General features: G+C 47.0%; 1 long non-coding RNA gene across 1 annotated transcript in view; it reads left to right on the plus strand.

Moving 5' to 3' along the window:
• Positions 1–5,175: 5,175 nt before the first annotated feature.
• Positions 5,176–14,401, plus strand: part of LOC139766152 (uncharacterized) — a 45,039-nt gene continuing 35,813 nt past the window's right edge. The window contains exon 1 of the long non-coding RNA XR_011716807.1: positions 5,176–5,375. This is a non-coding gene — a long non-coding RNA (uncharacterized lncRNA). The remainder of the gene's footprint in view (positions 5,376–14,401) is intronic.

The following is a 14,401-nucleotide window of genomic DNA, read 5'->3' on the forward strand; positions in this document are numbered from 1 at the left end:
TATGTCATACTACTGTCATGTCATTAAGGAAGTAATCATAGCAACGAGATGGGTGAAAGAATAGCATTATGATACCCAGCACGTCCCGAAAGAGAGAGAGAGAGATAAGATAATGAAACAAGATATGAATTGGAACCACCAATTCTTATATATACTGAACGCCATCTTTGATGTTTCTGTGGCAGGACGCACCAAGACCAGCGTGAGGGTGTCACAGAAGCCGAAGAGGGGATGATCGTCATGGGACTCTGTGCCCCACGTCTGAACGAGACCTAAGGTGAGGCGACATAGGGTGGGGCAAAGACAGGGTGAGGCAAAGATAGGGTTGGGCAAAGACAGGGTGAGGCAAAGATAGGGTGAGGCAAAGACAGGGTGGGGCAAGATAGGGTGGGGCAAAGATAGGGTGAGGCAAAGATAGGGTGGGGCAAAGATAGGGTGGGGCAAAGATAGGGTGGGGCAAAGATAGGGTGGGGCAAAGATAGGGTGAGGCAAAGACAGGGTGAGGCAAAGATAGGGTGGGGCAAAGATAGGGTGGGGCAAAGATAGGGTGAGGCAGACATGAAAATCTGGCAAAAAAATGGTCAAAATAATAGTATAAAATCTCAATCTTATGACTCGTTTTGTGATCCTTGACCCTCAAATATGACCCAAAATGGTCGCAACAGACACCTTACCCATATGATGTCGGCCAAGCATAAAGCAGTCATCTGTGTGCTAAAAATCAACAACTCTGGGGCAATTTTGGCCAAATAATCGCAGAGATATAATTATCTAGCAAATTATTTACCTAATTATTTACCAGACCATTACCCTTGTTGATAGCGAACATGGCTCAGATCACAAACGTATCTTGTGCATCGTATGGGGGCTAGATGGATCTCTCTCTCTCTCTCTCTCTCTCTCTCTCTCTCTACACACACACACACACACACACACACACACACATATATATGTATATATATATATATATATATATATATATATATATATATATATTTTTTTTTTTTTTTTTTTTTTATACTTTGTCGCTGTCTCCCGCGTTCGCGAGGTAGCGCAAGGAAACAGACGAAAGAAATGGCCCAACCCCCCCCATACACATGTACATACACACGTCCACACACACAAATATACATACCTACACAGCTTTCCATGGTTTACCCCGGACGCTTCACATGCCTTGATTCAATCCACTGACAGCACGTCAACCCCTGTATACCACATCGCTCCAATTCACTCTATTCCTTGCCCTCCTTTCACCCTCCTGCATGTTCAGGCCCCGATCACACAAAATCTTTTTCACTCCATCTTTCCACCTCCAATTTGGTCTCCCTCTTCTCCTCGTTCCCTCCACCTCCGACACATATATCCTCTTGGTCAATCTTTCCTCACTCATTCTCTCCATGTGCCCAAACCATTTTAAAACACCCTCTTCTGCTCTCTCTACCACGCTCTTTTTATTTCCACACATCTCTCTTACCCTTACGTTACTTACTCGATCAAACCACCTCACACCACACATTATCCTCAAACATCTCATTTCCAGCACATCCATCCTCCTGCGCACAACTCTATCCATAGCCCACGCCTCGCAACCATACAACATTGTTGGAACTACTATTCCTTCAAACATACCCATTTTTGCTTTCCGGGATAATGTTCTCGACTTCCACACATTTTTCAAGGCTCCCAAAATTTTCGCCCCCTCCCCCACCCTATGATCCACTTCCGCTTCCATGGTTCCATCCGCTGACAGATCCACTCCCAGATATCTAAAACACTTCACTTCCTCCAGTTTTTCACCATACAAACTCACCTCCCAATTGACTTGACCCTCAACCCTACTGTACCTAATAACCTTGCTCTTATTCACATTTACTCTTAACTTTCTTCTTCCACACACTTTACCAAACTCAGTCACCAGCTTCTGCAGTTTCTCACATGAATCCGCCACCAGCGCTGTATCATCAGCGAACAACAACTGACTCACTTCCCAAGCTCTCTCATCCCCAACAGACTTCATACTTGCCCCTCTTTCCAAGACTCTTGCATTTACCTCCCTAACAACCCCATCCATATATATATATATATATATATATATGTATATATACAGTGTTCTGTCTGTACTGATCTCTTTGCTACCCCCTGGGGTCGACCTTCGTCTGTGGCGAGGAGGTGTGTGTGTGTGTGTGTGTGTGTGTGTGTGTGTGTGTGTGGGTGGGGGGGTCTCTCTCTCTGTGGTCCGTGGGTCCAGCTGCTGTTTCTGTCCATGGTTCAGGGGGAGGGTGGGGGAGAGGGAGGGGAGGAGGACGTGGGGACTGGCGACACACCTCCACCTCCACCTTCCCACCCTTGACACATGTCATGGCTGCTGTGTTCACTTGTCTTCCTCATAGTCGTGTGAAGAGTGAGCCATATTCCTACATGATCCACGCGTCACGTAAGAAGCCATATTTTCAAATCGAGGCTTTTGAGTGTTTTTAGACATTCCACCTGTATGTATCATTACCAACACTCACCCCGTTTTCTAAACACACACACACACACACACACACACACACACACACACACATAGGTGTTATTTATAGCCTAGTTTATCGACATTGAACATGTTAGTAATTTCTCCCTTGTGCAACTCTAGCGGTTCAGCGACCGGCCAAACCCCGACCACAAAATGAGCCGTTTTTGGAAAGACTTTATCATTTTTTTTTTTCCCAGAAAAAAATGTATGTCGCTATTCTTTTTCTGTGTGTGTGTGTGTGTTGATGTGATAGGAAGCAGTGTCGTCTCTCTCTCTCTCTCTCTCTCTCTCTCTCTCTCTCTCTCTCTCTCTCTCTCTCTCTCTGTATTTGCAGCCCTTCACAAGAGATCACCTGAGAAGTGCGAAGGATCGATAATGATAATGATGATAAAATGCGATAAGAAAGAATATGAGATTACAAATGCCTTACATGTTCATAATGAACACTCTTGGTGTTCTGTGTTATCGTCATTGATCTGCCTCACGAGACTGACATCAACCTTGTTCTACTGAACTGATAAACAAGAACATATCGTCACTGATAATGGGGCTTCCGCGGCGTAGTGGTCAGCGAAACTCCCATTACGAACTACTACTTGGGATCGGGTCGGCATGGGTTCGAATCCCAGGCGCGATAGTCAACCCCACAGTCAATTATTCACTTAACGTAAGAACGTAAATAGGTGGGGAAACATGTAAACAGTTACTCTATGTTGAGTTGTTTGGCTGTATGCTCTAGAATGTGGTTGTATGCCCTAGAATGTGGTTGTATTCTCTAGAATGTGGCTGTATGGTCTAGAATGTTGCTGTATGGTCTAGAATATGGCTGTATGGTCTAGAATATGGCTGTATGATTTAAAATGTAAGGTGTTTGCCCTAATTACTATTTCGAGATAGCCTCAAAGCAATCGTGTATCGTATCTAGACTAGAGCGAGAGGCCCTGCCAATCTTGAGCCACTTCGTCTCAATAGAAGGGGGGAAATCACGAAAATTAGTTGATATCTGTGATTATTTTGCTTTGTTTTCCATGTCTGTCTATCCTGCCCACCTGCTGGACATGGGAGCAGCCGACAACGAAAGAGGATTCGATTCTGAAGGTTCATACCTCGATAATACGTTCAGATTTTCAAACCTATTGTAAACCGGATCACAATGACGAACATGGTTGAACCATTTAGACTTGGAGGATGCTACCATTTAGCTGTGCACATTAAACTCGGGCCTCGCTTGGACCGTGGGTCAGTGTGTCTATATTACTCTATAGAAAAGGTTCATATGATTCACTGTACGGTAGCCAAGGAGACACAATGAAGGGATTGAAGATTCTATATTTACGACACGTGTCTCGACTGCAAGTTCGAAACATGTGTCGTGAATAAGACTCCCGAGTCGAAGTCCCAACTCCTGGTTGTGTCTCATCTGCTGCCGGACTTCCATAGACACGCTAACATATGGCTCGTCACTTTAAACCATTGAGGATATCCAGTGTACAATAACTTGTCCAATTTACGATATGAGTTATGTACGATAACAGAGTTTTGTGTTTCATAATTTTTCGTACAAATGAACATTTATGGATAATATCCTTTCATTTATGACGAACTGATATCTATAGAGTAACTTCAAGCCTCGTAGTTGATCACACATCCCTAAATAAGAAGAGAAGTCATTAACGCAATGAGTATTACTCTAAAATCTATAAAGAAGAACTGGATTCCATGATTATGAAGGTAACGATGGATCAGAATGGCTTAACTATATAATCACAGGTGTATCAGTCCTTACAAGCGATCACCCTGCTCCCTTCCGAAGAACACACAACACGACCCTGCTATAAACTACATCTAATGACAGCAATTTAAGAGTGACTGTGTCCTTAAGGGGATACATCGCTGGGAGGGAACGAGAAAGTCAGGGATCAATTTCAAAATTTCGTAACGAGGAAACTTTATTTTCGCGACTGGCTAACTGTAAAGCAACATTAATACGCCCCGGGTAAAGAGAGATGTGAAAAGATCAATTTTTGTCACTTTTCTCCATCATTGGTTAGAGTGGATGGAGTGAGTTAGCCACTCGGTGCGTCTGCAGAGTTTTACGTGAGCCGTGGGATTAAACTCGTCCCCTAATTCTTCTTTGATCGTCCATTGAATACAAACACAGAATTCGGACTGATTATCACATCAGCGAGGGAGTTTTCCGTGCATAGTGATGCTCGATGGCAGCAGCAGAGGCAGACTTTCAAGGTCTTAATGAAGTCTAATTATGTGAAGGATATTATACACATCGCTAGCCTAGTTTTCATGTGATATGATGATATATGTGAAGCCTGGAGAGGGTGTGTCATGTGGAGCGTGTGGTTACGTTATTCTACAAAAAAGCCTTTCTAATCTCATCTTTATGACAGGTTTAAAAATCGACGGTGTGTTGCAGTTCTACCCGCAAATTGGAGGTGAATCCTGTTTGACTTTCATGGACAACATAAGATTGATATTCTCGTCTTATCTATCATCGTCTGTTCGACTTCCATGCTTGCGCATGCGCAGGAGAGATGATGTTCCTCATTTGTTTCTACCCATAAGTCTCTGTGGTGTAGGAAAACAGGAACCAAGAAGGGAGAGTGACTCAAGTCAAGCGCTCATTCACTACCAGTCAGTGACTCAGTTCGGGGTATTACGGTGACTTTCGAGAGCTGTGTTGGACATCACGTTTGTGGCAGAAAGCATCAGAGCCAACAACATGATCGGTTTACGAAGAATGTATGTGTGAGGAAGACGATCAGCAGACTATACAAAAGTGGCCTCGTCTTTTGGTGCAACCGACTCCCGGCAGAGGGCAAGGAAACCACTTCAAAATAAAGTAAGTCGCTTTCATCATGTGTGTTTGTGGCAATGATCCGTTGACCTGGAATGCATCACGGCTCATCATTGCTTTGTTTGGTAACGTTTCATTGGCGTCTTGCTCAAGAGAACACACTGTAGAGTGAGGCTTGTTCCGTTGTTTGTCTTTGGTTTGCACGTTCGAACCAAATCGAGCCACCTTGACTCGATGCCTTGGGGGCTCATTTGAAGCAAGTCTCGAAGCATTTGAATGAACCATGAATTCAGTACATTGAAGCTTCGTAGATCTGTAAACATTAAGTCATGAACATTTCAGAAATTGATTTCGACGTAGATTCTCGGAACTTGTATATGTTTCATGGTTAAGGTTATTATAACGTAAGTTGCGGCTTGACATTATTGAATATACATTCTTTCCTGCGTCTAGACTCGAACGTATACGGTGATGGAATGAAAGATATCGAAAACGTATCTTTCCCTTGAAACAGAAGTCGATCAGCGGTACGTAAACATGGTTCATTTTTTGGTCGTGTGGAGCTGCCGTTAACAGTCTGTTGCTGGGAAAGACGCTTTAACTGTTGATGTTATAACAGGCCACTGATGGGTAATGCTTACCTTCATTACGCCATTGTGTGTGTGGAAATATTGATTTTACGTGTACAAGTAAGGCTGTTGCTTTTACTGAAAAACATCCATACGTTGTAACGGGAATTTGGGAGAAAACGTAAGGAATTTTCAGCAGAAAAATGAGACGAAAAGTTCGTATGAGAAGATTGAACCATGTCTTCAATAGGGAAATGTTGGGTTAAATAAAACAGCTTGCTAGAAATCGTATGGGAAATCCAAATTCGGTAATCCTTTTTCTTGACCAAACCTAACATGAGGTTATTCGTTTGAGATTATTCCGTCACCAGACTGCAGCAACCAGGACTCGAACCCATGCGCTCGAACCTGGGCGGCCCCTGACTGCGTCATGGCCAGGAACGCTAACTCGTACACCAGGCACGTCTATAAACACAGACCTCACAAACGACACCTGTGACGCCAATCAGACGCTTGTTCCTTGAACAGCCTTGTTTTACGAGTTATTTTAGTGGTATTGAATAGAGTAGCCTGAAAAGAACAAAAACTATTATGGATAATCGTAACATATGATCAGAACCTAAACTCGTACAAATCTAAAACAAAAACCCAAGTTGGATTTAACGTCCAGTACATTTCTGGAACTAAAACAAGACATGGGAACGTGTTCTTATGCTTTTCTTACAGACGAACATCTAGTTGACAATGTAGGTCATCTTTCGAACCCATGGCTCTATCACCAACCTTACTTTTTTCCTCCAATATCTTATCCCTCTTATTGATGACAGTATTCCCAAAAGCCTTTTGATAAGTCCCTCCAAAACTCTTTATCTCGTAAACCTTCGTCCCTCCGGTCCACAGGAACTATAGATGTTCTTACTTTTGCTGTGCCTTCAACTACTTGGACCTGAACCCCATTTGCTGATGCACCCAGTACTTCTCTTGTTCTCGTTGCGCTATTAACCTCCTTCCACGACATCTTTATCGGGTGTGTTGAAGTGGTTATAACAGACAGAGGGGCACGGACACACGTTAAACAGCATCAACAATGCTTTATTAATTAAGGTACATAAAGGGAAGTAGCCGAGGGACAGTGAGCTACTGGAGGTGTAGGATTATAATGGGAGAGGAGAGGTCAGTAGTGGCAGGTTAAGAAATGAGAAATAGTCTTCTCTGTGGAGCTTCGACGCTGGTGATGGTAGACGTTAGAGACGAGGCACCACAATGGTACGTGCCAGGAAAATGGAACGTCAGGAGTCATGGTGGGACTTGTAATACTGATGCTGGAGGCGCCCGAAGGGCGGCTTGAGTCTGGTGTCTCATTGCCAAGACTTCAGGTACCGGAGTGGTACACTTGTCTACAACGAGTCAACTGCCTGACTGTTGTGATACCCGGGTATATGAGAGGCAGGTGGGTCAGCTCATCGAAGTCGGATGTCGCAAGCTCTGCTGACCTCTCTCTCTCTCTCCATGCTGGTGGACTGAGAGGGGGCTCTTCCTATGGAGAGGGTCAGGCCATCTACAATCATAGCAGCGTCTTCTGATCTGTCACCGGCGACCATCGAGTATGGATGTCACTACAAGGGTGGCCCCAGGTTGGCACACCAAAGTAATTTCTCTGGAGATTGTTATTAGGTCAGGTGAGGTCACCCGCTGTGACCTGCCACCAAGTCAGAGCGTCGTCAGTAAGGTAAGGTAAGCGACAGTGGGTCGCGACATATCTGCTTCTCCCTAAAATTTGGCGATACTTTTTCAGATTAACTCTCGTATGCCATCTTTTCAGGCCCTGCACCTTTTCCTTGACTAACTGCCGATTTCTCTTGTACATCCCCCAATGAATCGCAGTTTTCCTCTTCTCTTTTGCTAACAATTTTGCAGTATAAGGAGGTGAGAGTTTCCAGCCCGTCGCACTCAACACTTTTAGGCGTCTTCTATGATATCCAGGTAATTATGACGGTAGTATTCTTCCTCTCCTATCTTATCTATATAAGTTCCTCTCTATGTTGCTAGATTAATTGCGATTTAGGAATAAAGTAAACGAACATCGCAGAGAAAATCACAAAATATCTAAAACAAATAAGGGTGCAAAGTTTAGCTAGAATTGTGCTATACTTTCTTGTATATTGTCTTTGTAAGTCATTTCAAAATGTGGACAAAATGGCGTTCAGAAAACTTCAAAGACGAGGAAAAGACAGAGCACAAAGGCAAGACTTCATAATTATTGAAGCTACCCTGCTCCATTTTTATAGAAAACGATTAAATAATATTTTAAAGAAAACGTTTTATTTTGTAGGGTTAACTAATGTAAAATTAATATAGTCATTTTCTCGAAGACAATAGGTATTTTTGATTGATAGTATGATAACAGCGACTTCTGTACCACGTCATTTAAGATGATCATTGCTTTTGAAATGATAGAAGGCTCTTGTTACTGGATTTTCTGAAACAGACGAAAATTGTCCACACTTGTCTGTCCGCCAACAGAAGAGAGACGCAGACGCCCCTAATACGAAATATCTTGTTGCATAACTTTTCTTTTTCGTTTGATTTTCAATCGAACGTCATTCAAAGGGTATCCGAATATCTCGTATTCAAAGAACACTTTCGCTTTTGTTAATCACCATTAGAGTATAACGAAAATTTGTAAATACACGAAGACAAGCGAAACATGACGATAAACCAGTTTGTGAAGACAGACGATAACATGACGGTAAACGTTCATTTTAGCAACTTAGCAATGAGACAGCCTACAGTCAGTCAGGGAGTCGCATTCAACCTAACCTGATCTCGCAGCACAGTTCCCTTCCACCATTGTCGTGTTGTGATAACTATACGTTCCTCGCTGTCTTATATGAATTACCTTCACAGCTCATCGTAACAGTGAGGACCGGGAAACTTGTTATTTGAAACTAACACTGTTTTATATACTGAACTAAATCCCCTCTATCCCAATAGCTACCCACACACACACACACACACACACAGCCTTCCATCTTGCACATGACACTGGACAGCAACAACACATCTCGCAAGACTCGTAGTCATTTTATTTTCGATGAGTGTTTAGAGAGGTGTTGTGGATGAAGATTATCGGTGTGGTATAACTGAGAGAGGGTCACGAAAACATGTTCAACAACAACGCTTTATTAGCTAGGATATATAAGGTGAGGTAACAAAGGGCAATAGGCTACTGAAGGTGTGGGATTATGGTGAAGAAGAGGCAAAGTAAGGAAGGTCGAGTGGTACAAGACAGGCTTGGCAGTGGTCCTGTGATGCTGGTGAGGGGGTGCCGGTCGAAGGAACAGGTGGGAGAGGCGTTTGGCTGCCGAGTCAAAGTGGAACTCCTGAAGGAGGAGGTGGGTGTGGCTGTGCATCGTGGCTGCTGCAGTGTGTGGTTCCTGCCGGTTGCTGCTTGGGTTGCAGGAGGTTCCCGGCGTTATGCTACGGTCGCAGGAGGCTCCCGGAGTTATGCTACGGTCGCAGGAGGTTCCCGGCGTTATGCTACGGTCGCAGGAGGCTCCCGGAGTTATGCTACGGTCGCAGGAGGCTCCCGGAGTTATGCTACGGTCGCAGGAGGCTCCCGGAGTTATGCTACGGTCGCAGGAGGCTCCCGGAGTTATGCTACGGTCGCAGGAGGCTCCCGGAGTTATGCTACGGTCGCAGGAGGCTCCCGGAGTTATGCTACGGTCGCAGGAGGCTCCCGGAGTTATGCTACGGTCGCAGGAGGCTCCCGGAGTTATGCTACGGTCGCAGGAGGCTCCCGGAGTTATGCTACGGTCGCAGGAGGCTCCCGGAGTTATGCTACGGTCGCAGGAGGCTCCGGAGTTATGCTACGGTCGCAGGAGGCTCCCGGAGTTATGCTACGGTCGCAGGAGGCTCCTGGAGTTATGCTACGGTCGCAGGAGGCTCCTGGAGTTATGCTACGGTCGCAGGAGGCTCCCGGAGTTATGCTACGGTCGCAGGAGGCTCCCGGAGTTATGCTACGGTCGCAGGAGGCTCCCGGAGTTATGCTACGGTCGCAGGAGGCTCCCGGAGTTATGCTACGGTCGCAAGAGGCTCCTAAAGTTAACCTAGGGTTGAAGAAGGTTAGTGGAATTGTGATAATGATGTAGGAGCTCCTGGGGTTGTGCTAGGGTTGCAGGAACTTCCTGGAAGGAGGCTCGTGGTGTTTGTGGTAGGGTCGCAGGAGGCTAGTGGAGTTTGTGGTAGGGTCGCAGGAGGCTCGTAGAGTTTGTGGTAGGGTTACAGGAGGCTAGTGGAGTTTGTGGTAGGGTCGCAGGAGGCTCGTAGAGTTTGTGGTAGGGTTACAGGAGGCTTGTAGAGTTTGTGGTAGGGTCACAGGAGGCTCGTGGAGTTTGTGGTAGGGTTGCAGGAGGCTCTTGGAGTTTGTGGTAGGGTCGCAGGAGGCTCTTGGAGTTTGTGGTAGGGTCGCAGGAGGTTCATGGAGTATGTGGTAGGGTCACAGGAGGTTCGTAGAGTTTTTGGTAGGGTCGCAGGAGGCTCGTGGGGTTTGTGGTAGCGTCGCAGGAGGCTCGTGAAGTATGTGGTAGGGTCACAGGAGGCTCGTGGAGTTTGTGGTAGGGTCGCAGGAGGCTCGTGGAGTTTGTGGTAGGGTCACAGGAGGCTCGTGGAGTTTGTGGTAGGGTCACAGGAGGCTCTTGGAGTTTGTGGTAGGGTTGCAGGAGGCTCGTGGAGTTTGTGGTAGGGTCGCAGGAGGCTCGTGGAGTTTGTGGTAGGGTCGCAGGAGGCTCTTGGAGTTTGTGGTAGGGTCGCAGGAGGCTCGTGGAGTTTGTGGTAGGGTCGCAGGAGGCTGGTGGAGTTTGTGGCAGGGTCGCAGGAGGCTCGTGGAGTATGTGGCAGGGTCGCAGGAGGCTCGTGGTGTTTGTGGCAGGGTCACAAAAGGTTCGTGGTGTTTGTGGTAGGGTCGCAGGAGGCTGGTGGAGTTTGTGGTAGGGTCGCAGGAGGCTGGTGGAGTTTGTGGTAGGGTCGCAGGAGGCTGGTGGAGTTTGTGGTAGGGTCGCAGGAGGCTCGTGGAGTATGTGGCAGGGTCGCAGGAGGCTCGTGGTGTTGTGGGCAGGGTCACAGAAGGTTCGTGGTGTTTGTGGTAGGGTCGCAGGAGGCTGGTGGAGTTTGTGGTAGGGTCGCAGGAGGCTCGTGGAGCTTGTGGTAGGGTCGCAGGAGGTGCCTGGTGTTTGTGGTAGGGTCGCAGGAGGTGCCTGGTGTTTGTGGTAGGGTCACAGGAGGCTCGTGGAGTTTGTGGTAGGGTCACAGGAGGCTCGTGGAGTTTGTGGTAGGGTTGCAGGAGGCTCGTCGAGTTTGTGGTAGGGTCGCAGGAGGTTCTTGGAGTTTGTGGTAATGTCACAGAAGGTTCTTGGAGTTTGTGGTAGGGTCACAGGAGGTGCCTGGTGTTTGTGGTAGGGTCACAGGAGGCTCGTGGAGTTTGTGGTAGGGTCGCAGGAGGCTCTTGGAGTATGTGGTAGGGCCACAGGAGGCTCGTGCAGATTGTGGTAGGGTGGCAGAAGGTTCGTGGAGTTTGTGGTAGGGTCACAGGAGGCTCGTGGAGTTTGTGGTAGGGTTGCAGGAGGCTCGTGGAGTATGTGGTAGGGTCACAGGAGGCTCGTGCAGGTTTGTGGTAGGGTGGCAGAAGGTTCGTGGAGTTTGTGGTAGGGTCACAGGAGGCTCGTGCAGGTTGTGGTAGGGTTGCAGGAGGCTCGTGGAGTTTGTGGTAGGGTGGCAGGAGGCTCGTGGAGTTTGTGGTAGGGTGGCAGGAGGCTCATGGAGTTTGTGGTAGGGTGGCAGGAGGCTCATGGAGTTTGTGGTAGGGTGGCAGGAGGCTCATGGAGTTTGTGGTAGGGTGGCAGGAGGCTCATGGAGTTTGTGGTAGGGTCGCAGGAGGTTCATGGAGTATGTGGTAGGGTGGCAGGAGGTTCATGGAGTATGTGGTAGGGTGGCAGGAGGCTCGTGGAGTTTGTGGTAGGGTGGCAGGAGGCTCATGGAGTTTGTGGTAGGGTGGCAGGAGGCTCATGGAGTTTGTGGTAGGGTGGCAGGAGGCTCATGGAGTTTGTGGTAGGGTGGCAGGAGGCTCATGGAGTTTGTGGTAGGGTGGCAGGAGGCTCATGGAGTTTGTGGTAGGGTGGCAGGAGGCTCATGGAGTTTGTGGTAGGGTGGCAGGAGGCTCATGGAGTTTGTGGTAGGGTCGCAGGAGGCTCGTGGAGTTTGTGGTAGGGTGGCAGGAGGCTCATGGAGTTTGTGGTAGGGTCGCAGGAGGTTCATGGAGTATGTGGTAGGGTCACTGGAGGCTCGTGGAGCTTGTGGTAGGGTCGCAGGAGGCTCGTGGAGTTTGTGGTAGGGTCGCAGGAGGTTCATGGAGTTTCTGGTAGGGTCGCAGGAGTGCCCTGTAGATGTGGTAGGGTCGCAGGAGTGCCGCAGGCATGGCCGCAGGATGTTTTTACAGCTGCTGCTTGTGACAGACGGAGGCGACCTCTCACGGGAATCCTGCCGGAGGTGGACGTTGGAGATGAGGCGCCACAGTGTTACGCTTTGGACATCTACTGACGGAGAAGACGCCCGAAGGACGGCTTGAGTCTGGGTGTCACATGGCCACTTGTTGTCTTGTGGGGAGTCAGCTGCCTGACTGACCTGTTGTGTTCAAGATCGTTTGACCTCTCTGCTTGGTCAAACACGGGCTTTTCTTCTGGTTGTTATGCCATGGTATGTCGGTGTCGTGTGTGTGTGTGTGTGTGTTCAAGGTCTTCTGAAATGCAGGTGACCTCTTTTGGAGATGGTGGGCGCTTTTCGTGACCCCCTGGTATCTAAGAAGCGGCCGAGGTCACGTCTGGGAAAGGGGTAGCTATGCCAAAATGGAATTAGAGACGTCTTAGCCTAAAGTAACAAGCTTCTGACCTCGCATGGTGATGGTCAGGTAATCTAAAATTCCAGCAGCAGGTTTTGATCTGGCACCACCGAACATCGAGTATGGTTCTCATGGATGAACATAGCAGGTGCAGCTGTAGGTTAGGCCATCAAACACATCTTTTTCTGAGGATTATTAGGTCATGGGAGGTCGCACTGTGTCACCTGCCACCCAGTCAAGGAGTCGTTAGTAAGGTGGTACATGTGGAGCGACGGTGGGGTTGCTCAAAGTAGTTCGCGCTAGCCTTGCTCAATGACACCAGTTCGATCTAGAGTGAATAAATGTTTGAAAGAGAAGACAGCTGTCTCCACTTGTCTTATGAAAGATGACGGGCTTCCTTTTTGCTGGTTTTCTTTCCCTTATGAAGGATTTTACGTGAAAACTATGATCACTTTGAAAGCAGATTCATTTGTTTTAGAATACAAGACTTTTAGGTCTTTTCCATTTCCCTTTGCAGGTGTCATATGTCATATCTACGTGAATGCAATATTCATCTGTGGCGATGTCTTATACCTTTGCCATAATGGAATACATCATGAAAATTTAAAGTGTTTTTTTCGTAAAATACTTGTTTTATCAGGCGAAGTTGTGTAATTGTTAGAATTTGCATTTGACATGGTTTGAGTCTTGTGAGTCAAATTGAAAAATGTAGATGTGGATCACAACTCTGCGGAGTGCATAGAAAATGGCACGTCGTCAAGTTGATTGTTATTGTGTTTCTTCAGTAATGACGTCATTGAACTCGCTTGTCTGATCCTTATGTTAATGTGTTCAATAACACCTTAAACTCTCTAGTTACGACTTGAGTACTGTCGAACTTGTGGGTTATAGCATATGGCCGTATTTCTCAAGGCTATGATGGCTTTTTCTCCCGTATACAAGTTTAGGAGATGTCTCAAATCGCTCCATTGAGAGGTTTGGAGGTTTAGCGGGTGTCTAGGGAAGTAGTGCTGACATATGCGAGAGAGAAGTGTGTGTGGTTTGCGGTGGTGGTAGTGGATGTGTGTTGGGGGCGAGGGGCTCGTCAGAGAGGGTAGCGAGTGGTGGAACAACGAACTTTGAATTGCTGGTGAAAGAGGAGACAGAGGTTCATGAGCAATACTTGCAGGGAAAGAGAGCGAGTGATTGGGAGACGTACAAGAGAGAGCGGCAGGAGGTCAAGAGGATGGTGGAGGTGTTGTAACAGAAGGCAAATGATAGTTGGGGTGAACAAGTATCGGCAAACTTCAAGGAAAATGAAAAAAAAAAATGTTTTTAAGAAGGTTGGTAATGCCAGAAAAACATGATGCACATAAGATCATCGGCCAAGGAGGCAAATGGGAAGCTGGTAACGAGCAAAGATAAAGTGAAAAGAGAATGGAGTGAGTGAATACTTTGAAGGACTGTCGAATGTTGAAGGATAAAGTGACAGATGTAGGGTGTTTGGGACGTGGATATGTGCGAACTGAGAGTCATGGCAAGTGGTTTGCTGAAAGCTTTGTGTATAGTAAGTGTGGTAAGGCAGTGAGGTGGATGGAATTGCAGTTGAAAATCTCAGAAGAGCGAGTGAC

This window comes from Panulirus ornatus, chromosome 57 (assembly GCF_036320965.1).
Source record: "Panulirus ornatus isolate Po-2019 chromosome 57, ASM3632096v1, whole genome shotgun sequence".
In the NCBI taxonomy this organism is placed as follows: Eukaryota; Metazoa; Arthropoda; class Malacostraca; order Decapoda; family Palinuridae; genus Panulirus; species Panulirus ornatus.